General features: G+C 39.3%; 1 protein-coding gene across 1 annotated transcript in view; it reads right to left on the minus strand.

The window, feature by feature from the left end:
• LOC135301016 (Krueppel-like factor 16) overlaps positions 1-25,343 on the minus strand; it is a 263,897-nt gene that overhangs the window by 182,697 nt on the left and 55,857 nt on the right. The window contains exon 3 of the mRNA XM_064421136.1: positions 5,176-5,304. The gene's annotated coding sequence lies outside the window, so the exon portion shown is untranslated. The remainder of the gene's footprint in view (positions 1-5,175; positions 5,305-25,343) is intronic.

Here is a 25,343-nt window from a genome sequence, read left to right on the forward strand (position 1 = left end):
CTTTCCACTTGAAAGAAAAAAAAATAGTGCATGGTTGATACATAACATAAAGGAGTTTTATGACATGACTGAAAGAGTTACTACAGAATCTAAATGAGATATAGCAGTATGTGTTGCTGTATACACTCTGTTTTTCCTGAAGCTTTTTTTTAAAACAAAATTTTTATTAAATTCCACTTACATCAGTGAGAAGTCAAATTCAGACTTCTGAATCAATTCCACAAAAAAGTTATACGTAGAAAAATGTGTACTATTTAAACATATTGTATTATCAGAAGTCCTCCTCTGCTGTACTGTAGGTGTGTTTATATTCCCGTCATAAAAATTTGCTCCAGGAAGATCTGGAAACAAACTACACAAGACAGTATTCTCTGTCTATCAATTTAAACAAGATTTTTAACACTGCTATTTGACAAGAATGCCTTTCCAAAGCTTGATTGTTAACAGACTCCAGGAAAAAAAATTATTTCATAAATAACATCAAACATTTCAATTTGTAAGTGCTGAAAACATGTGTTTACTGTCTGTGAAACTTCCAAATGGGAAAGGAAAACAGGAAATAAAAGCATCTGATTGATAAAGAATGGTGGGATTTAGGTTGCTTTTTAAAAGAATAGTTCAAACAAACCAAGAACAAACCCAACTTAATAGAAGCCCTTCTATTTTCATAAAATCAGAGCATATAAGCCACCAGGAATTTTTCCTACACACACACATATGCCATTCCAATGTGGAGAAAGTCTCTGAGATCCTAAATTGCTCAAGCATCTACATGGACAGCCCCTCTTATCCAAATTTCACAGGAAACTGCAGCAACAGTTTCCTGTGAAATTTGGATAAGAGGGGCTGTCCATGACCCAGACCAGCTTACAAAGAACCTGTTCTACTGAAGTTTGCTGTGCCTCACACAGCACTCTCCATGTCCAAAATTTACTGCTACAGCCAGGAGCTTACTGCAGACAGCAGTTCCGAGGTCAAACATTGCTCTAATTGTAGGCACACCTCCTGTTTGGAGAACTGGTCATGAGTCACTGGCATTTCTACTCCTTTCTAAAGCCAAAAGTAATCTGGTCAGAAGATGTTGATGGGCAAAAGAGGCAAGTGAAAGGCATAGTGCAGTGAAGAGCAGCCACGCAGCTGGGCAGTGTGCAAGGGGAAACGGCAGGAAGGCTGGAAGAAATGCTACAGGCAGCATCAAACCCATACTTAGTAACTACAGTTACACCGTACAAGGGTCAGAAATACATTGTCCCTCCCTCAGAACCACAATTTCTCCTGCTGATGTGCAGATATTTGTTCGTATCTACTGGCACACAGTAGAATTCTTTGCTAAAACAGAGCTGCCCTACTGACAACTGAAGTGATGCCCCATTGCTGTGAGATGCCATCAGCTCCATCTCGGGGACTGTAAATGCTTCTGACCACACTCACAGCAGGGCCACTGAGTGGGAAACACCCTGAAATGAGTTTTCAACTTTCACTCATTGCTATACAAAATCTCTTTCACACACAGGAAAAGCCAAGACGCTGTTTAACTCCTAGGACATTGCAGCAGCCCCCACTTGTCCTGGCAAGGCCACATCTTTCCAGAAAACTGTATGAAAGGATTATGGTTTAGCTTGGCAGTGATTTTGTACTGAGGCACGGCTTCAGCCTCACGGAAGAGATGAATGAGGTGGACAAATCATGATCTCTATACAGCCCTAAGACACCACTTTGAACCATAAGATGTTTAGTACTTAAAGATAGCTTCCCAGTGACTTTCTGTTAAAAGGTTTTTCCTCTCAACCCATCCACACTAAAAAGAACCATCCAGGCCATGTTCACTTCAACTGAGCATGGGCACTGCTCTCACAACCACAGATGTTTATCACAAGCAGTAATTTGCTTTGTGTCTTTATTAATTACCAGTGCTGCTTAAAAATCCAACACCTCTCAGCCTGTCCCTACTCTTCCAGCTACAACTGCTGAAGTTACTCACATGGTTAATTTCTAACATAACAATGGCTGTTACACTTTACCCTCAGGTGCTAATAGATGCTTTAGCACAAAAGATGTGGACAGATTAAAATGACATACAGGATGAAACAGTTTACAAACACAAGGCAAATTGATTTGGAAATCCTGGTAACTGCTGGTGTATACCTAGAAACACTTGTCAGAGCAAATTTTGTGTGCAAGTCTAGTGACAGTCATTTCTGCTCATGAGGAGCCATCATGTAATATTGTAATTTAATCCTAAACTGCCTGGGAACTTCCAGCCATGAGGTTCCAATGGGCATAAACTAGTGAACTGGTTTTTCCCATGCAAAACCACCACAACTAGTTATTAAAAAACCCTCTCCCCTTTTGAGACAGCTCAAATACTGGCTTCACGAGTGCCTGTCAGCTGGCAATGGCTACCACAAAGAACTGACTGGATATTTTTGGATAACTGGGACTGTAAAATTTTCAGTTTGTCAGAAAAAGCATGTAAGTATACAAGGGTCAACTGGTTTCTTACTGATCTGAATTTAAGCCTCCTCTTACTGCAAACATGAACCAGGTAGTGACATACATCATCAGCCTGAATCAATCTGAAGAATTCTCTAATATACACATTTACAGTCACAGCCTTTGAAAGCACAGGGAAGTTTGAAATCCCACAGCTCTCAGTTTAAGTTACAATTTCCTTGCTGGTTTCCTATAGCCCATATAAGCTGCACAATAAGGTACTAAACACGTGTGTCCACTTGCCAGCTGTTCCATATTCAAACCTTGCTAGGCACAGCACATACAGGGAACTCCATCAGTTTGCATTTTGAATGCTGTCCCACATTGGAAGCAATTTTCTGCCTCAGAAATGCATTCTAATTTTCTCTTAGTATTACAGAATCACATATACCTACACAAATGTGAGTGTAGAACTGAACAATTTTTTCTTTCACCATTTATCATCATACCTTCACTATGATGTTTCCCTCACATCTCTATAAATAAGGGAAATCAATTCCACAAAGAATATTCACTCAAAGAGTATATACTGGAGAAAAGGAAATAGGAAACAATTTAGGGATTGCAGAATGCACAGGATGAGCCCTAGAATTCTGTGACAAACATGAACCTTAAGATTACCTTTTCATTTCCTGCACTGAACAGAGTAAAATAACCATGGAATAAATGAAAGACATTTTGTTTTTAAAAAACACAGCCCACTTGATGAGGTATTGCAAAATCACAACTCATTTTTCTCTTATCTGTAAATATGGTATTTAACGAAGTAATTATTTGAGTCACGTAGGCCACATGTGGATGAGCTGGATAGACTTTTGTGTTTTGCAAATTATAAATAACCCTACACAAACACTGCTTTAATAGAGCAATAGAAGTACAGGCTCCACTTCTGAGGGGAGAAAAAAAGAAAAAATGGCAAACTCTTGCTTCCTGTTATGTTTCATGTTATCTTTCAAAAGTTCAGCAGCAAAGAGCTACCACAAAACAAACCAGAGTATTTAATGAGACAGCAACTGGCAAATAATGCATTTCATGGGACAAGTTGTACTTTTTCTTTGAGCTAGTCAATAAATTGTATTTGATGCATGAAAAGTACTGCCTATAGCTCTTTAAATAATGTTAAATGACAGGCAAAAAGAAGGAATGTGTTAATTTGGGAGAAAACCTTACTGCTTATGCCTCAGAATTTATTTCAAAAACTAAACTATCTGGAGTCAAAGAGGCAAAGAGAGTCTCTTCACTTTACCTGAAAGGTGAGGGAAATTTGATGAACTAGTATTTATATGAAAAATATATTACACTGGTTTCTGTAACTGCAATTGCAGGCTGATTTCAAATACAGTAAAACCAATTAAAAATCTGTTCTTAAAATTAAAAACTTTCTAATTTAGTATCAGTGAGATTTTTTATTTAAACGCCCAAAAAGATTGTTCTGCCTATATGTCTGCATCAAAATCTCTCTTCTGGTAAATGTGTCATTGACCAACATCTTTAGCTTCATTCTTCCTCCTCTACACCTAGGCACCCACATCTACTGCCCCAGTTTCTGTTAATCTTTATATTAAGGGATCACAGCTGTAGCTCTGCACGCTTTCCCTGCAGTCTTCCTTCAGCTCCACATTATGGATACAGCACATCACTTAGTGCCTGTCCCATCATCACCTGAGTGCTCATGCAGCTCCCCATGGCAAAGAACAGCTCTCTTCCAGTGATGCCTCCAGACTGCCATTTCAATCCCACATTTGGTATCTTCTTCTCCCTTCTCCCTGAATATAGTGGATCTCAGTAATCTGGTTTCTTTTCTAGGCTTTTCCATGTATTTTTAGGTTTAAATTTATGCTTTACCAGCTAAAATGCAGGCCTGCATTTGATCAAGGTGCTCTTTAAGGAATCATGGCACTGTGTCTCAGCTCCTGCACCACAATCACTTTGCACATGGCAGCAAAAGGGTTTCTTTCCTTCCCCTCCCACAACTCAGATTTCAGTCCTTCCTGTTCCATCTTTTGGCCCAAAGTACATTTAGGGTTGGGTTCAAGCCCAACTGAATAAATTCACCATAGGGTAAAGACCATCCTTAATCAAAGTCTTAATTCTTAAAACTACTAGGTTGAATTTTCTGTTTGTCTTTAATTATTATATCCATGTAAAATGGAAAACAAAACTGTGCCTCTTTTTTTTTCCCCTACCAATGTTCCTGTTCCTATGTTCATTTGTAAGGTATCTTCTTTATTGGCATTCCTACTTGCAGCTCTAACAAACCCATTGCTATTTGCATCTCTACAAGACCATTAAGATTTATAATTTTTATGTACTTTCATTTTTTTTTTCCTAAATGCTGATTCTCCTAGGTTCTCTTGCTCTTCAAGCTGAGCACTGAAAAAATCTGCCAAACAAGAATGAACCTGTCCCTGGACAAATTATTCTTGCAGCTTTAGAGGCTGTGTTCAGAAACTTTTCCCCGAGTTTAGCTTTAGCTGAGCGAATGGTTCTGCCCCTGGGAAGGTGTGGTCATCAGCATTCATATAATATTAGCATTCAACACATCCCTGAGTGATCTCATCTTTCTACAACCCCAGGGTATCACTGTGTCTCCACTTTTGCAGCATTCTCTCTCTCCCTCTGAGTTGGCACTGCAGACATTGCTGTGTTAGCCAGGAGTTTAAACCTTTACAAATCTCATACCTGCGTACAGAAATAATGGTCCATACAGACTCTGTGTGAAGGCAGTCACAGAGGCGTTCAGCTTCTACACATTCTCATGGACATAAAGCAGAGCTCAAGCAGAAAATTTGATGGAGTCTGTGCCTCCTCCTGGAAAAAAAGAACAGGCAGTTTTACCTTATCTGAAGAAGTATTTATCATGGACTCCCTGTTACAGATTTGTTTCTTTGAAACATCTGCACTGACTATTGAAAACCACCAACAGATATCCAGCTAAGATCAAAGGAAACCTTTTAGATGACGTCCAAAGTAACAAATGCTCATCTTCAGATGTCAGTGCATGTGAAACACACTCACACAGCCGTGCCAGCTGCACGAGACTCTGTGCTCTTTCTTAGCACTACTTGTGTTGTAAGAAGTGGTGTTTGTATGGGATCTCCTGACTCATAGTTCATGCTGCTCACTTCTCAAGTGAAATGTAAGGCTTGCTTTGGCATTAGACAGTTCATGTCACAGAAATTATTCGTGTCCTACTGCCAGGAAGAGCAGAACGCCATGAGATGCTGATCACCGCAGTAGCAGTAGCCTTGCTTTGTGAGCTTTATCCACATGGTTTCAAACCACAGAAATATCAAAGAGTTCCACACACAAGGTGCCCCATCACTGTGCTTATGTGATACAGCACCACTGATAGGGATAAAGATAAAGGGAAAATGCCCAACACCCTGAAAACCACACTGAGAGATGCTGATGTAGAACTCCTCCACTCCTTACTGGCCCAATCACAATATGCCATTGTTAAGTTCTGGCATTTTTCTCAACTAAAATCTGGGCCACAGTCACCTGAATTTTAAGTTCACTCATGTTTCTAGAGAGCTTCAACAATGCTGGCTGGAATACAGCTTTGGTTCATTGTATGATAAATATTATGTATTTGGTTCAAGTTATGGTTCATTTAGCATATATCCTATTTGGAGCTAGAGTTTGAAACAAGTTCCCAAAGCACAGCTTAATTTCACACATCTGTCTGGGGGATGTGTGCCTTTATACGAGATTTGTCTGATTTGCACCTACAGTGCAGAGCTTTATTGAACTTCTGATGTCCTTCATCAGATTTAACCCAATTTCAATGTGTTTGAGGGGGTTCCCTGAATCCAACATGCAGACAACTCTTTCCAGGACTACTTTTATTATTTCCAGGGTAGCATATAAGAAAGAGGAAGAGGATGATAAAGACACAGACATCTGTAAAGCACCTGTTATTGCTATGCTGCTGCTTGTGTTACCTTTTAAGTCCAGTTGTAGCCCTGGAAAACAGAGTGAAGCTTTATTACTGCAAAGCTGTGAAGGCAGGAGTACATAAACTGTACTGCCTTTCCAAAACCAACCAGTTCTTCCATGGTTTCAGCAAATACACAACAGAATTTACTGTCATAAAGTGACCTAGACTAAATGCAAACTAAAGAAAAACACACAGGAAAACTTACAAGCCTTCTACAAAGAACAAATTTCTAAACTTTAAGGGAGACAAATACCACCAGCACATAGGTGGCCTGGAAGTACAGATTTAATTAACACTCCTGCAAAATTCTTACCCCTGAAGGCCCAAGATGAAAAGCATGCCTACAGAGTCAGCTGGACCCTAAAGAAGCTGAATGAATGTAGTTCAAAAGCAAAGTTAGGTTCAGTGACTAATTCTGATCCTTAGCCTGACAACTACAGAGACAACATAAAAACCCACCACATTTTGTAAAGAAACAGTCCTGCAGGATGAAAATGAACAAAACTCCTTTTCTCCCCTACACATTTCATAATACTTTAAAAGTGAGAGGGAACAGCCAGGTCCCTTGGTTTTGCCAGGTAACACATCTGCTGTGGAGTCCTCAATAGGGAGAGGTGGTACTGCTGCTTGCTGATGGGACAGTCCCTACCAGGACACCTCCCAGGCATGTATCAAAGATGAAGCCATTTCCTAAACCCTTTCATTTGTTACTCAAAAGGTAAGTAGGACTAAATCCAAATATTGAAACAGTATTGGGTTTTTTCTGTATGTTTTGCAATTAGCAGTTAGACAGCACTTAAACTGGCATGAGCTACCAGTGGTGGGAGGAAGAGCCCCTTCCTCACACCATCTTCCACTGCTTTAGAATTCACTGCAAAGTAGGCTCAGGTCTGTGCCAACAGGGGCAGCTGGGTGAGGAAAACAAAAGTGCCCTTCAGGTCTGAACTTGGCAAAACAGTGAGCAGAAGAGTTCCAGTAAGTTCAGATGGTCTTATAGCCCACAAGGTTGAATTTGGCAGGATAAATATTCTCACAAGCTTGGTTTAGCAGAGAGATTGCAGGGACTCAAATTGTGCTAGAGTGCACACTTCAAATTTAAAGCCATGGATGGAGATCCAGTGTCTGAGTCGCCCACATCATGGATCCACTTAGTTTACCAGGACAAATAAAAGCATTGTTTTCCAGATGCATTTGGATGTTGGTGCCTGGTTCCTCAGCAGATGAGAGGAGGGTGATGTTGGAGAACCAGCAGTGAGGGAGCTCAGTTTCAGCTACCCAGCAGAAAGCAAACAGACACCTCAGAAAATCATACACAGTCTTCTCCGTCAAGGTCCAGTGGAGGTTACAGGCTCTATGAAGTCTCAGAGAAGAAGTGTAAAAGGAAAAGCAAAGTAGTTTTTTACAGAATCTCAAAGCAATACAAAGGACAGTATGTGCATGTACACCTAATTTCAAGAGAAAATTACTTTTGGGCATGGCTGCTACTCTGTTCTTGACAGAGGTAAATGTTGTGAGATGTACAAAATATCCCACAAGTTTTCTCAGGTGAGAACAGAGCTTGTTTTTCTTTTCAGAGGGGGAAGGGCTCACAGGGGATGTACAAGTGCCTTGCACAGGGCAAATACCATCTCTCTTCACAACCATGATGATGGTGTGAAGGTAAGACAGGTTATTGAAGCAAACCAGAACTTTGGTGAAGTCACCTGTGCCACCTCTGAAAACCTGAGACAACCCAAGGTCATCTAATACTGTAGACTTAAGTTCTCCTGTTGCATTAAAAAAGTTATTTGAATGGGTGGTTGATGAGAAAGTAGGACATCTCTCACCTTCAAGAAAATCCTAATGGATACTCCCAGTCAGTGGAGCAGGAAAGAAGAGCCTCCTACCCATCTCCCTGTGAAGCATCTACCTGTGTCTGTTCAGATTTGATGGCTGAGTACCAAAACCCAGGTCATTATATAAAAATAAGTATCTTTGTATTCGGCACTTTGGATCCTAACACATTGCCGAGTCACACCTGCTTGTTCTAAAACAATAAATAATTTCCTGAAGTTTAATCACTTACTAGAATTTCAACAGTAAGGCTGTGAAAGGACTTGAACTGTGTCCTTCTGGGCACATCAGCCACAAGCATCAAACTGAATTGTGACTGGGAATTCTTACAGTGAGTGCAGTCTTCACCCTGAACCCTTCTCTGACCTGTACAGAATGAAATCCATAAGTCTTTCAGATAAAGAAAAGCAGATAGACACAGGCAAAGGAATGAATTAGACACACAATTCTGTGTTTAGCCATTCTTTACACTATTAAAACACCTTGGAAAGAATTGGTACTCTCCTGCATGGTAGAGAAACAGCCTTGTAGTTACTGCCTTTCTTCAGAACAGCAGCTGGAGTCTCAGAAAAAGGAATGGCCTCAGGTCTTGAGCTGATATTTTAGTAAAAGGAAAATAGTCACAAATTGAAGTGGTACAGGGAGTACACTGAATAACCAGACTGCTGACTCCAACTGCAGATTTCTAAAGCTACCAAGAGGTACAAAAGTTGCCTGAAGACCATGAATGAAGCAAAATGCTACATACCCGTACAGACTAGAATGGGAAATTCTAAAGCCAATGAATAATCTGACCAGAAATTTTACCTAGGAAAGAAAATAATCAATGACAGACTGTGGTGGAAGGTTGTGGGTTACAATTTATGTGGCAGTAGTAATGCCACAACCAGGGATCAGAGCCATGTGGCCCTGGTAAAATAGAGAGTACTTGGAATCACAGGTTGCTGCTCCTTCAGCAGCTACAGAGTCACAAGACTCCCTAACCCAGAGGAGAGAGAGTGGGATTGCCATGGTTCTTACTGTTCTCTTTGGAATACAGCGAAATTTTGCCGAAGGAAAATAAAATATCCATAGTAGTTGAGATTTTTTTTTCTTTTTAGCCCTTTCAAAGGGATATAAACAGGCAGAGTTTTCTCCCTTTCAAAAAAGGAAAAGCAAAAACCAACACAAAAAAAATTCCAAACCAAAAACCCAAAAAAAAGCCCAAACAAACAAAACAAAAAAGAAAACAAACACGCAAACAAAACCCAAAAAACTAACCAACCAAAATCCCAAAATAATTTAGTACTGAATTTAATGAGCAGAACTCAATTTAAAATGTAAGTAATACTAGATGTGTCATTTTACTAATCTATTTTGCTTTACATCTATTAAACCTTACCCATGGGAAGCATCCCTCAACCCACCTGGAAGTATGGAATTTATTGCTTAGTACCCCAGAGTTATTTACATGGGTTTACATAATCTCCATATCTGCTCAGCTGCTTTGATGACACCAACAAATAGACCGAGTCAGATTGATTTTTGGGAGGATTTTTGCAATCCAGATGTTTTTTTGCAGAAGAAACAGGATGTATACAATCCACCCACTAAAACTTATAAAGTTATTTTGACCCCTCTCTCCCTAATGTTAAAAAGGAGAGAGAAAAAGTAGTGACTTCTAGAAGGAAACCTTGCATGCACATTACTTGCTCTCAGCCTTCCCTTTTCTCCCAACAGATACATTTAATGTCTTTCCCCCCTTATTTAAACAACTAATTGGTTTGGTTTACTGGTACTGAATTATAAAAGTGTCATTGCCTGAGATGCAAAGAGAAGCATAAACCAAATGAATGTACATCTACATCACATTGAGGCCAACATAATAAAAAAATAGATATTCTCTTTTCCAGTTTGCCTGTTCACTTAGCTGAACACTTTAGAGGTTCTCCTTACCCATTTCCCTTCCCTGGCTTTTGGTGGCTTACCAAAAGCCAAATGATCAAATGTGGTCAAATCATCACTATCATTTGACCCATAATGAAACTATTTAATGAGTTGTCATTAAAATTATTCAGTTACATTACATAATAAAAGCACTTCTGTAGTTTTCACAGTCTCTGTCTAATTCCAACAGGTTCATGTTATGGAAAGGAACAGAAAATGCAAGTGGTTTGCCTAAGAATGGTGTCATTTCTTCAATAAGAAATTTTATGGCAGTTCAAGACTGTAAATATAGCAGATATTTACAGGAAGCATAGGAAAACAGACAAGGTAATACAGACGTCAGATCTGTTTCTTAGATGTTGGAGACAGTGTGTTCCCACATCTTTGCTTCTTTGTCAGTGTACATCTTCACTGCTACATTACAATCAAATAATATTTCAGAGAAATATTATGAGCACTAGCATATCAGAGAGCTTTAACAAATAGTATGATGTTTTTTTTCAATCCATGTACTTCAACATTAGATTTAAGTGACAGGAGCATAACAAAAATGGGATGTCCATGTACTCACAGTAAATAACCATGGAAAACCCAATCCAGCTCCTGTTGATGTCAGTGAATAATTTACTTTTCTGTTCCTGAGGACTAGGATGAAAGCAGGCTTGTCTATGCTTCCAGTTCTACCAGCCACTGAAGGTGTCCTTGGAACAATGTTAGCAAAATTTCTGCAAATGCCTGCCCAAATAGTTTTGCTGAGGTTAAAATTATGTTCATTGTGTTTAGCTTATATCAAGTACATGAACTCAACTATATTGAAAAAAAACCCTCCATTAATGTAAGACCAAGCACCAGAGCATTAACCTATTTGTTTTGTTTTGTTTTGTCATGCAATTATACTGGAATACCAATTTTGACAAACACTCTTTTGTGGACAAGGTCTTAGAATCCTTTTTAGACCACAGCAAAAGCAGTCAGCTGGAAACTGAGAGACCAGTGTTTCACAACACCACATGAGGCTTGACCAAACAAACCACTTTGATGTCAGTGCAACAATTGCTGCAAAAAATTGAAGTTAGAATGATTCAACATATTAGAGGCTGTTTGAAGTGAAGACCATGACAATTATCAGTTAACAGCAATGCAACACTTACTTATTCCTAGTACAAAGGATTTGATTCTCACACAAGCTCCTGCTGAAGAATAAAAATGGAAATGAAAAAAAGAACCTTGAAACTTTCACCGGTCTCTGGGAAGGAAAAATCCGTCTCATGGAACAGACTACAGGATAACAGAGCAATTACATTTTAAAGAAATGCCACTGCTCTGGAAGCAACCTTCCAACTGTGACTATCAGTCCGTATCTTTAAGCATCTAGATCACTGCAGTTGTGCCTCTAGAAGAAAAGCTAGAGGTGTGAAAGAAGCAGAAGTCAACAATGTAGTTAGAAAGCTCATCTGACTTACCAGGTTTAATATTCAAAAAGGTGGAAAAATGTGCAGAAACACTGTATTGTTTTGTGGCTTTCGTTATCCTGGTACATACACATACATATTTAATCAAGGCATGAGACTTCACTCTGCACTCTTGAAAACCAGGATCAATACCCTGACAAGCTGTTGCATAGAGTAAGCTAAAGTCAAGATTTAAGAGCCTAAATTATTTGAAATTTTTTTTCAGACTGTATCTGTTCAAATCTTACTCATCTTCCTACTATCCCTTGGTCCTTATCTAATGGTACAAGAGGGAAGCCCACTGAAATGAAATTTTACACCCAAATAAAAACTCTGCCATAATAGGCACACATAGTTTTCATTTTTCCTCTAATGCTGGTATACTTTTTATTCTCAGATTTGTAAGCAGATCACTTTGATATTAGTCATCAGTGAAGAAACCCTCCAAACTATTTTCAGAAACAGAGACAAAAACTTCTTGCTCAATTTCTTCCTCTTGAGTCAAGTCAAGTTCGTCCTCCACTGACTTCTGCTTCCTACAAAGCAAAACCAAAAGCTCCCAAGCTTACTGAATCACTGTAATTGTTCAGGAGCAGGACATTTTAGCCATTTAGTGCTCTGGTGATCTATTTTGCCACTGGAATCCCTGAATGCCTTTGTTTTCTCCTGTCCTCTGCCTGTCATATAAATAGGCCTTCTGTCTACCCAGCAGCCACCATGTAATGCTGGTGTCTCGTTTACTGCAGTCATAACCTCTCTTTCACAGTGGCCTCGCAGTAATAACAGCTTTTGTTTTCATGTGAGATTAGCTGACATAAAGTGACTCTAGCGAAGTATTTCCTTGCTGTATTTTTTCTTTTATGAAAAAAATGACATGTGGAATGTTTTTAAGGACTTCAGTTACAGAAGGCTTTGAATTAGCTGTTTTCTTTCATTGTTTTAATTTGGGGGGCAGACAGACATGAGTAAATTAGTTCTGACAAAACCTTTGATGAATGTTTAATTAGATAATACACATTCAGACTTATAATGAAAAGTGTACCAGGATTCTCCAGATGTGATGACCATTTTACATACTATTATTATGCTCCTATCCAGTCTTAAATCCCCCTAATTCTCTGTCCTCATTCTCTTTCTCCTTGACCATTTCCACTGCCAAGGCCAGTGTCAGCTAAAAGAGAACAGCTTCTGCTCTTTACCCACAAGCAGTTCTAAGGGTAAAAAAAATTGTCCTTATGAACTACTGAACGCTACTGCCAATCTTCTATTTCTCATTTCCACTTTCTTTTTCCTCATGTCTTCTAGGGGCAGTACAAAGGAAGAGAAGCATTTCAGCTGACTGGCTCATCTGGCAAGTATTTCAGCTTTGGCTCTTATCCTGAAAGACTGAGTAAGTACTATCCCTTTCTCTTGGCTGGGCAGAAAGCAGGGTTCAAGGATACCAGTGTGATATGAAGGTAAATGCATGATTGTTCCATCAGAAAAGTGCTCTGGCCCTTGGGAGAAGAGAAGAGAAGAGAAGAGAAGAGAAGAGAAGAGAAGAGAAGAGAAGAGAAGAGAAGAGAAGAGAAGAGAAGAGAAGAGAAGAGAAGAGAAGAGAAGAGAAGAGAAGAGAAGAGAAGAGAAGAGAAGAGAAGAGAAGAGAAGAGAAGAGAAGAGAAGAGAAGAGAAGAATATGCACCTAGTAAGATTACAGTTAGCAAAAAAAAAAAAAGCTAGTTGGAAAGGCAGAAATATTATCCATGAAAAGCAAAAGTTTGCCTTAAAAAGCAAACCAGTTCCAGCAAGTGAATCCAGGACCACAGGTTTCTCTTTATGCTATAGTTTGCACACTTTACCACTCATGGATTATTTTCATGCTCATTAGTCTGCATTTGCACAGGCTGATGATTTGGACACTCCCCTAGGAAGTAGGAGACCCAGGTGAAAGTCTCCCTTCAGTCCAATCCTCCAGAAAGACTTCCAGCTGCCTGAATACCTCACCAATAGCTCTTTATGGAAAGATCCTATCTTCTGTTCTCATCCTGCTGAAAATTTTCTGAAGTTTCTTTTTACACAGACTCATATTCAGACAACTCAAGAGCCAAAACTTGAGATTATTTTGAACATAAATGCAGCCCAGTGCCATACTAAACACAGCACAGCACCGCTGCCTTGGAACAGCAATGCCACACACAATCTCACTTTCAAGGACCTAATTCAAGACAGGATACAAACTATTAAGAAGTCTCAAATCTTCAGCGCAGCATGCATTTTTTTCCAATGGATTTTCACAACTCTATAAACCCACTTGGAACAACAGTGCTTTTCTTTCTCCTTTCACCTTGCAGATACAACATCCTCTGGCACTTTTTCAAGGCTGAGGCCAGAAATTCTCCACTTCCCTTGCTTTTGCCCTATCCTTGAAAGAAAAAAGTGAGAGGGACCTTCAGGTTCCTTTGTCCATCAGAGCATGGCCAGATGGGCTAAAACACCTTGCTTCTATTACATGGCCCAGGGTTTCAAAGCAATGCATCTCTGAGTTTATGACTCTCAGACTTTCTGTCTCAGGGCTCTCAGCAAATATACAGGAGTACTACTACACATCTAAATATTAGTTTTACCTGGTTTATGTTTTCAAGCTCATCTTTTACAGAGATAATGGCAAACACAACATACAGGTAATTCTAGTGAAAATGGAGAACTGTGTATTCACCACATGAATATTGGTGTATACAATATTTCCTAGAATCACAGAATACTTTGGGTTGGAAAGGACATTAAAGCTCATCTCATTCCACTCCCTGCTGTGGGCAACAACACCTTCCACTAGATGAGACTGCTCCAATCCCCATCCAATATTTAATTCTGCCTTTGTCATACAGCACAGAGTTAGTGTAAAATAGATTGAAATTTTGCCAGGGAAATAAATTGAAAACTTGGGTATCTAAGGGTCTTTGCAATCTGGAGATCAAATCTACAATTACAAATTTTAACTTTTTAATCAGCAGCTTGTGGGGTTTTTGTCTACTTCTGCAAATATGTGAACATCTAAAACTGTTTGACAAAATTTATCAATTATTATCACCTGGCTAACACACACACACACACACATATATATATACATATATATACACAGTTTAAACTTTTTTATTTTTATTTATAAACATTTCCGACATTTTAAGAACCTTTAGTAAGCTGTCCCTGATGGTGGATTTCCCCATGTATATCTTTAATTTTTTCTATATTATTATATTGGAATAAATTATTTTACTGTATTGTAATAAATATATATATTATTTATATTCTACGAATAAAATAGAACTGAAAACAAGAAAAATCTCCACATATTGCATATTTAGATCTCCTCCTATGCTAAACAGAGAGGAGAAATGTAAAATCAGCTTTCATTAACTCCTTTGAAATAAGAGGGGATGCCTCAAAGATTGACAGATCAGTATCAATTTTCACATTGCTTGTCATACTTGTCAGTCATTTTTGCCCCAATGAAAGAGCAGCTTCAGGAACTCTAGTTTCAGCATTTAAAAGTGCACTGCATTCACAGAGAGTTCATTTTCTAGAGCCACCGTGGACAATTAAAAACTGTAACTTAGAGGAAGAAAATTTAGGATTAAGACTTGCAACTGGATGAGATTCTTCTAGAAAAGGCAATTAATATATGGTGGCAAGGTTTCAGATGATATAAACACAATTCCAGTAGAAGTCTTCAGTATTTAGACAGTGGAGAATCTGTATGTTGAAGGCATTGCACTGAAAGCAAGACCCAAATGGCATAGAAGAGATTGATATTTAAACCTGCCACCTCAAAGAACAACCAACCAAATTATTTTCCATTCAGGCAGGGAAGTTCAGCAAGTAACAATTGAACTTAAATCAGATCCTTCTGTCTAAGACATTGTTCTCATATGTGGTTTTAAGAACTCAAATGGCAGCACGTTAACATTAATTATTCCTTGTTTAGCTTGCAGCATTTAAATAACACATCTGTTTTTACAGATACAGCATCTTCATACACCCTCCCCCGCCCCCTGCTTGGGAGGAAGAAGGGCATTTGTCTACTAATTTTGCTCTGTAAGTGGGAAATGTTATTCATCACATAGAACATGGATGCAATTAAGTAACCACACGGAGAGTTGCTGTTCTGTTTCTAAAAGCACTGAGTTAACTCGAGCTGACTTTGTCCTCACCGAAGCAGGATGGCTCCTGTGTCCAGGCTGGCACAGTTCAGCCAGAATGCCAAGCCTCGGCACGCTCACAGGATGGATGGAGCTGGGCAGAGAATCCAGGAGGAGAAAGGAATGATGAGCTCCTCACAAAACACAGCCAAGGAAGAGGCCAGGGATCTTCATCCTATGGAGAGAAGACTGAGGAGGCTTTCTGACAACTGCCAGATACAATTCTTGTGTCTAGGTGAAGATGGGCGCTAGTGGCAGGCAATTTTGCCATGTCACACTCCAGGGCATGGTGGGGCTCTCCCTGTGGGGTTAGTGGGATTGATTTATGTGAAGGGAAAGTTTGCTTGGCTTGGCCTTGCAGAAGCTTGCTAAGCAGGTTACCTAGTTAGCCTGTGAATTCACATTGTGGGGATTTTTGATAAACAGGGTAAGAAGCATCTCTCAGGAACAACTCATGTATTGGGCACTCGTGTTCAGTCAGAGCAGGAAGAGTCAATATTATAAGGTATGGCTGTTACTATTTCTACATGCTTTATTTCCTTTTAAAGGGTTTTTTTCCCCCTTCTTATTCTAAAGGGTTTTTTTTACAGTTCAGGAATTTAAAAATACTGACTGTGGCCAAAAGAAATTTCCCTCTTAGAACAGGAAGGTCATATGCATATCCTCAGGCCAGTTATTCTTTTTTCTTCTCAGACATAAATTAATTTGGCTACAAATGAAATTAAATGCAAAACAGGTCCTTGAAGAAATCCAACACTTTTACTCCTAAGACCCTTGGCCGAACAAGGTAGGCTCATTAGACTTATCACAGAGTTAAAACTCACTGAAATCTTATATAGCAGCTTTATTCAAATTGCATGTGTAGGCTTTGTGGGGTTTGATACTACTCTTTAAAAATAAATGCTTCTTTTTCTCATTCAGCTGAATTGCTCTTCACTAGAGACTTTGATTCCAAACTGTCACCACAGAAATGGCTCTTATTTCTATGGACTTCCAGGATATCAAGACTTTACCTTCAATTAAATTATTGTTTTAAGAACCAAAGTTCCCTAGTCACAACAGAAATGGGATATAGACTGATCATAAACAAACACAAGCACTTGTCCCTCTCTGTGTCACCTCAATCTACATGGACAATGTTTTAGAGTCAATGTTAATACATAAAGTTTCAGGAATTCATTACATCAAGGATTTCGCTGTAAGCAAAGGCAAACTGTAGTGCTGTTGCCACAGAGGACAATGGAAGACTACCTGAAAAAGGCACTTCATGTGAAGAAAATGTGAAGAAGCTTCTTGGAAAAAAAATCTAATTAAGAGAAAAAAATATAGTCAACAAGACAAAACAACCTGGAGTTCTTTAATGAGAAAACCAATTATTCAAACATATGATCACTCAGCACTGAAGACAAATAAAAGAGAAGAGGATATAGCCAACAAATGGAATAATTCATGCTATAGAGGAATAACACTGATAGGTATGACAAGAAAAGTGGTAAGACAATGTTCTGAGTATGCACCCTGTGAAACTTGTATGCAGTGTTCAGAGGAACACATAAAGAACAATATGGAACAGAACACTTCCAGTGACCTTTATCTGTCCTTTTGTTTTGTTCAGATTTCTGAGGAGTTTCAATGCAATTCTAAAATCCTTAAGTTTTGCAAATCCTGTTCATTGGGGTACTTAAAATAGCTCTGTAATGTTTCGTGGCCTGGAGTCACTGATAAGTGTTCTCGATTTTAATTCTCTTTAAATGTGGATTTCACCAAGAATAGCACAATAGAAAACTATTAAACAAATCCCTTCAGGAGAAGTTACTACCTAAAATGCTTTGCTCGGCCTCAGGTAACCCCAAGGTCCTGCATGGTCATGGCTACAGACTACTACATAGCACTGGATTGTTTTCCTTCTCAGAGAGACTCCAAAGAATGGTAGTAGGCCATAGATTTCTACCTAGAAACCTCATTTGCTGGATAATGTGAGACACTCTGATCCTCTTGGATCCAGTGTGTGTCATGCAGTGTCAAATCCTCCCTGGAATTTCAGCTGGAGGCTGCACTCCCTGGGGTCTGTCCCAGCTCCTGCAGGCTGAGGGGAATTCCCAATAGCTGCTGCACATCCCTACAGAGTTGTGGTAGTGCAGGGGCAGGGAAAAGACATGGTGCACCTCATTCTCAGGGTACCTGCAAGTATGAGTACATACTATTACATTTATATGTGATATAAATATGCTGTTCTGTATATGATATTTGTATGTTACTACTATACTACTCCACTCTTTCTAAAAACAATGACAAGAGGTTTTGCAAATAGTTGAAGTACCTTCTGCTCAAAGATAAGAAAGTAGTATGTATTAATATTGCATGTCCTGTTTCTTTACAATATCGTTGTCGTGAGTTTGAAATAAGCACAGGAATCCTGTGCAGTCACTGGAAAACCTTGGAGAAGACATCCTCTGGGTCCTACTGTGCTCCTGGAACCCTGGAGTCACTGGCTTATAGCCAATGCACAGTTCAAAGAACTAAATCAAGCAATACCCTTTTTGTTCAAGAAGTCACAAAAGCCTGCCAGAAGAGCCTGGTTTGTCTTCTGGATCACGACTTTGCACAAGGAAGCAGTGCAATCCAGACAAACTGCAAACCTGCCAGATATTATCATGTCCCATTGCAGCTGCTCTAAAGCTGCCCCCTAAACTCAGCCAAACTAGAAGAAAACAGGTCCCCAGATAAGGCAGGGGATGGGTGTGATTCAAACCCAAGCAAAGACCTCAGCCAGCCCTGTTCTAGCTTAGATGCAGACACACCACTGGCCAGGGAGCTGATTGGTCTTTCCCAATCAATTATCTGAGCCCAGGAAATCCAGTCCTCTAAAAGAGGCAGCAATATTAAACTCACTGCTGTTTGCTGAGGACTCCCGGTGTTGTTCTGTGTGTCTGTCTCCAACCCACGATACCACATAACATTATAAAAAGTCACCAAACCTAAAACTGTTTCACCCATTTTCAAACACACAGCTGCTATGTCCCACCAGTATCTTGTGGCACTGACAATTACAAATTTACATGTACAGAAGACAGTAAAACTTATACAAGTCAGGAAGACCGAGAAAACCACATAAAAATTACAGTTATTTTTCCTCCTCTGCTCCACTCTGATGTATTTAATGGCATTAGTTTATATTTAATCTATACTTATAGAGCAGAAAGCAGTTTACTGTCTGAGACAGACATGGATTGGATTAACTCTCTTTAGAAGCAAAATTAAAAATTAAAAAAAGAAATTAAATTAAAATTGCTATAAATTTCTGAGTTCTAGCTTAGGTGTCTCAGGACTCGTAGGATGTACACTACTTTCTACCTAATCTAACTCTGTTCCACTCCACCCCCTATGCAAATTTAAATGAAAGCATGCCTCATCCTCAGTAGAATTTGTAAGCTGGCTGGCACATGCACATGGACCTAATCTCCACACAGTCCTTCCCTTCCCCAACTACACCTCTCATGTGGTTCTGTACCCTTACACACAGAAGGTGAGTATGGGGCGAAGGGGAGTGAGGAGCCTCTAAAAAATATCTTCTGTTTTTGAAAGATGAGGCTGTTCCCCTGGGAACGCGAGGAACTTTTGACTTGATCAGATTTTCACAGATTGCTGTATTTGGAGGAAAACCAACCACTCTAGCAGAGATTCATCATCTCAGGTTATCCAGATGAGTTTTGGTATAGCATTAAATACTACTTTTCTAGAAATGAGGCATAGGAAAGAAAAGACATTGTGTGGTGCCATTTAAGTTCTCCTGGCAGAAGAAAAGGCTTTCTGTATTACCCACAAATAATAAAATGATAGGCAGTCACACAGATTATTTCAAACCACTGTTGATAAAATCTTTACAGCTCTTTACATCTGTCAGCATCAGGACTATGCCATAAAGCAGAATGTATGTTGTGTCATGGGCAAGTCCCCATCCCAAGATGATTATTCCTGTTCCTGGCAGGCTTTTCATTCTGGGTCAGACACAACTATAATTTCTGTTTTTCTTCTATAAAGAGAAGGCACTGGTAATCTTTGCAAAGGATAACTTTCACCAACTTCCCCCCACAACATTCCCCCAGCAAGACACAAACCCTGACAGTTTAATATTTTTAGATGTACTTTTAAAATAGTTAATTATTGCAGGTGTTCAAAAAATATTTTTCTCTAAGGGAGGAGTGGGAACTATCAGTATCAGCATCTCAATACTTTTGTCAAGGGGGTAATTAATGCATTGTTTGAATGGAAACTTTCTCTGTGCTGTTTCTTCTGACCAGAGAAGTCAGTGTGCCAGTTCTGTAGATTCTTTTTCATTAGAACATTATGGAGCAGTCAAGTGAGCTGGGAGTTATCTCCCCATATAAAACTGTAACAAGAGATTAAGACAGTGGGTGTTAACTGCTTGCTACCTGGGAACAGTAAACCTAGCCCAGAGTTTTACTGAGCCTGCCTTATGGACGCAGGGAATGCAGCACAGCTTCAAAGTGTTCCACACCTGGCTGGTCTCTGCAATCACATGAGTCCATGGGAAAGTAAAGAATATTTTGCAATGTTACTATTACAGGTGTTTTATGGTATAATGCTATTATATATTGCATTCAGACACTCCTAAATTTTGGCAAGGTTTCTAGTTCACGTTTAGGAATCAAGAGGCATAAGCCACTTAAGCAACAGAAGTTTGAGCTTAGTATTTATGCTTTTGCTTGTTAATTCTGCCAGCCCATAGCCCATGGCCACTTTCTGAGATCTACCAAGATATAGAGATACAGAATGGTGATCCCTCCCAGAATGTTCCTTCCAGTGTCTTTTTACACTGACTTTTGTCTCAAACAAACACTCAACAGACACTGTCTCTCTAACAGCCTATCACTGCAATTTCTATTACATTCAGACTGTTCCAGCCTTCTCCATGTGCAGCCTGAAATGACCATTTCAGGGGGTGAGCAAAGAAGGTCAAGACCACAGGGACATTTCCCCATTCTTGTCCCATGCCTGCTTTCTTTGCCACGCTATCCTGTATCTGCTCCCAAGCTGGAAAGTGTTTCTAGAACAGCAAATCCCCATCAAAAAACCTAATCAGAGTATGGCAGGACAGGGGATGGTGCAATGAGGGCCCACCTCTTGTTCTCAATATCTATTAGCTCTCACAACACCATCAGATACTTTACCCTGAAATATCTGTGATCTTAAGGTAAATCCTGAACAGGGCAAACAGGGCCCAGATGCATTTTGAGCAGTTCTCTGTCTGAATGATCTCCCACTGCTTAACTCCTTAAAAGCCCTACACAGTACTATGTTGCACTGCTATGGATCTGCTGTAGCATTTCATTCTCCCACAACGTACGAGGGAATGGCTATGAAACACCACCTTCATAGGGCTGGACAATGAAGCAGCAGGTGAACTGTTTCTATTGCAAAATTCTGTCTCAAAAATCCATCAGGCTGTTGGCTGATGGCAATACTGACTATTCAGGCACTGAAAAGATGCTTCAGGGAAACAGATTTGCCTTTCAGGATCTTTGCATTTACTAGTTGCCCAAGTCACTAGTTATGGAAGTTACTGTCCTCAAGATTCCAACCAAGAATTACAGCCAAGAGCTACACTCTGGCATGCCAAAATCCCTTTGCCAGTAGTGTTCAGAGAGATCAGATGGCTCAGGAAACAGAACCATGACATTACAGGAACTGAAGGAAAACACAGCAGCTCAGTCTGTAAGTGTGACAGAGCTGACCTAGATGCAATCCACAGGGCTTTTGACAAAATGCAGAACACATTGCAAAACATTTCCATCGGGGCACGCCAGCGTGGCAGTGGCAGGGAAGTGTACTCAGCACTGACACTGCTGCCATGCAAGTCACCAGAGGGACCAAACTGCACCAGACCAACAACTCGATTACATCACTGAGGACACAGATGGATGAGGACAAAATGTACAGTTTATCTCTTCTCTGGAGACTTCAAGTGCAAATGAGATCACTGATTACATCCAGACTGGAGAAACTGAGGCAGAAGTGCAGTGCAAACAATCATAGACTGAAGAGCTCCAGGCAAAAAATTTTGAGTTGGACACTGGGGTTCATCACCCAAAATTGTATTTGGTAGGCAAATGAGGCAGGCTGCCAGATGATCAGATGCATGTGCTTAAAACAGGGCTTTACAGAGAGTTGCTTTTGAAACATTTTGTTTTCAAGGGTACAAGTAAAGGTAAAAAACTTGGTACAAGCACCAAGTAAAGGTACTTTAAATTCTTTAATGAAGAAATGTTTACCTACATGTATTTTATTTACAGGCAGTAGAAGAAGTCATTGTCATTATGTGACACACTACAGCAGTTTTACACAAGGGCTTCTCAGTTGTATCCAAGTGCCAATTGCCTTTGTGTGCATCTATTTCTTAGCAATGAGGCATTTTTCTGCAGCACCTCTTAGGAGACTGATGGGCAGAAGAATCCTAGCTAAAAATTAAGTAACAATGAATTCCAAATACTATGTTACAATAAAGCTTCATGCACAGGGTACCTTTGGGGAAGCATATGTGTCACTCTGAAACAAAGCAGGACAGGTAGGAGGAGATCAATATTTCTTGAGAGGAAGAAGAGAATTGAGGGAACAAGAAGGAAAATAAATACCTTTCAAAATCTTTAATTTTTCTTTTTAATCTGGTCTTTTGCTCCAAAACATAAAGCTCAGAAGTGCAACAGTTTAATTCAAGGATGCTTTGTTTTCTGCAAAATTGTCTTGCCCATATAACTTTAAAAACCTTTTATTTTTTAATAGCCAACAGCAATTACCAATTGCCTAAGTCACAGAGACATAAGCAGCAGGAAGATAGCAGCTACAACCTCCATGTACTGTTTCCTCTACAACTCCTGGGAAGCAGAATGTCCAAGTACTGCAGGAGTGGTACAAAAATCCGTATCAATGGAACCACTCCCTCCTCACAGAGAGTTTGGGAGCCATGTGCAGCTCAGAGCAGAGGATGGTGCTGCAACAACCAGCCCAGAGGCCACTACTGACACTCCTCCTGTCCATCCCTGGGCCACAGACCAAGTGCCACACAAGCACTTCCAGGGCATCATCCCTGTTTTAGGAGTGCCCATTTTTACAGAGTTTAGAGCTACAAGTTCATTTTTACAGAATTTAGAGCTACAAGCTCCAAGGTCACACAAATTCATCATTTGGGCCACCAAGCCTCAGTGATTACACTCCACACCAGTGGTTCTGCTGACACCAGCAGAGCCATTTGCACAACTGATTTAATCAAACACAGATCAAAAGGGAAGAAGCATTCAAATTAAGAACATGTAAAACCAGTTATGTAGAGACACCCTATGTAAAGCTTTAGGGTGAAAAACTCATAATTTAAAAACATAATATAGTGGGCTTTGCAACCAAAGGGAACTGAGCAATGATTTTGCACTGATACAAAGCTCCTGGTTGTTTCTAGCTATGAAATGGGAGGGGAGGGGAAGGGGGGAAGAATGGTTTTAAAAATCTGTCACAAATATTTATGCAAAATGTGTTAGTGAACTACACAGGACTTTTGCCTATCCCAGACACCCAGAGAACAATGCAGGAAATTCCATATTCCACTGAGGGAGGATAAAACATTTCAGTAATTTTTTTTCCCTTTCTCTCTTTCTGCTGTACAGGCAGCTGTGTGAGACTTCTAGTTGTAACATTAGAGGAAATGTCAGGGAGAAACACCAATTGAGAAATTGAGAAGGAAGGAGATGTTGAACTCTTATCAAAATAATGTTTCATACGTGTATGTGTACGTAAAACCCATAAAATTAAAATAAAAAAATGCAGAAATTTGCCAAGCTCTGGCCTTGCCAGCACAACAGGCAGCACATTCGCAGTGCTGGGACACAGCTGGAGCGAGTGCCACCTCTGCACTGAGACACCAGGCTCCTGCAAAAGGAACTGCTCAGGAAAAAAAAAGGATTGAGGGATTCAATTCCATGATTTTCCCCCTGGACTGATTTTCAAAGATAATGCTCTCACTTTTTATTCTTTAGAGTATAAAGGAATGCTCTTTTTTTATTATAAAAATATAGTTTTCCTATATTTTGCCTTATAGCAAATTATTTTGTCTCTTGTACAACAAAATGCATTGAATTGGAAATTTAAATGGCATCATATGATGTGTCTAATCAATCAGTCCTTCTTCTGTTAGTCAACTTGTCTAAATATTGAAAAGTTGAGCAGTGGAAGGCTCTTCTATACCCTGCCAACAAAAAGGTTTGAGATTAATTTCTTCATAAGCTACACCAAGCATTCCTAAAAGCAATATTTGCTGGAATAATTTCAGAAATGCACTTCATAACACCTGCAGAATTATAAGCATTTTTTGTATTATTACTTACATATTTTTACCACTGATTGCCTTCAAGATAAACACAAAGAAATAAATGACTTTATTTCTTCATTTTGTTTTGATAAAAAATAATGAAAACGTAACTTAAGCACACTTAAGGAACAATGAAGCCATTGAGAATGCTCAGTAGATGTATATGGGACATAGGAAGTGTAGTTAAAACTTTTCACAATGCTTTCGTATTTCAACAAGCAGTTTCACTTTTAAAAATAACAGCAAAATTTTGGAAAAAGCTACCGGAGACTATTACATACAAAAAACCCCTCCAGTAATAAAACAGCAGACTGACCCCTTAAAAATGACACAGTTCAATTTGAGGAAAAAACCACCCAACCCTCCTAATTTAGATTAAATAACAGAAGAGTTGTGGTAGCTTTCAAACTCCAAAAAATACACACTCTCTCTGAGGCAGTAAATACTTTGCCAGCTGTATCCTGCTGCCTTCACTCATATGCAATCCCATATTATCTTCACAGGATATTCTAGTGCAGTCAGTGGAATTCTGAGGGGTCACAGGACTCAGGATGGGCATGTGTAAATTACCTGATCCTCTGGAGGTGGGAGAAAGGCTCTTGGAGTGTTAACAGCAGTCTTTATAGGAAATTTTATTGTTAATTTCAATAATTAATTGGATTGTTAATTTCAATAAATAATCTGATACAATTTAGCAATACTTTTCCATTGTGTGTATCAAGAAATTACAAATGTTAATCAACACAGACTTTCAAAGCCCTTAGTGGACAGACTCATTTCAAAAGACACAGTCCTTGTGCCAGAGACTCAGAGAAATTTATTAAATAAACAACAGAATGTAACATAAATTTCAGGAAAGTTTTAAATGAAACAAAGATCCTTCCAAATTCTGATCTCACAACTATGACATCTTCTTAATGGCAATGAGAATTATTTCAAGATCTAAAAAACGTCCAAGAAAATCAAGCTGGTGCTTTAGCAAGCACTTAAAAATTCCATGTTTTCTATTTCTAATCACATTGTCACCTGTTGAATATACTCAAATTCTGTACTTGTATATTCATGTGTATTTTACTCAATACATTATTTCACTGCCTCATTTCATTGCACTGATGTTTATGTCCACGTATACAAAATGGATAGGG

Source organism: Passer domesticus, chromosome 5, assembly GCF_036417665.1.
Source record: "Passer domesticus isolate bPasDom1 chromosome 5, bPasDom1.hap1, whole genome shotgun sequence".
Lineage (NCBI taxonomy): Eukaryota > Metazoa > Chordata > Aves > Passeriformes > Passeridae > Passer > Passer domesticus.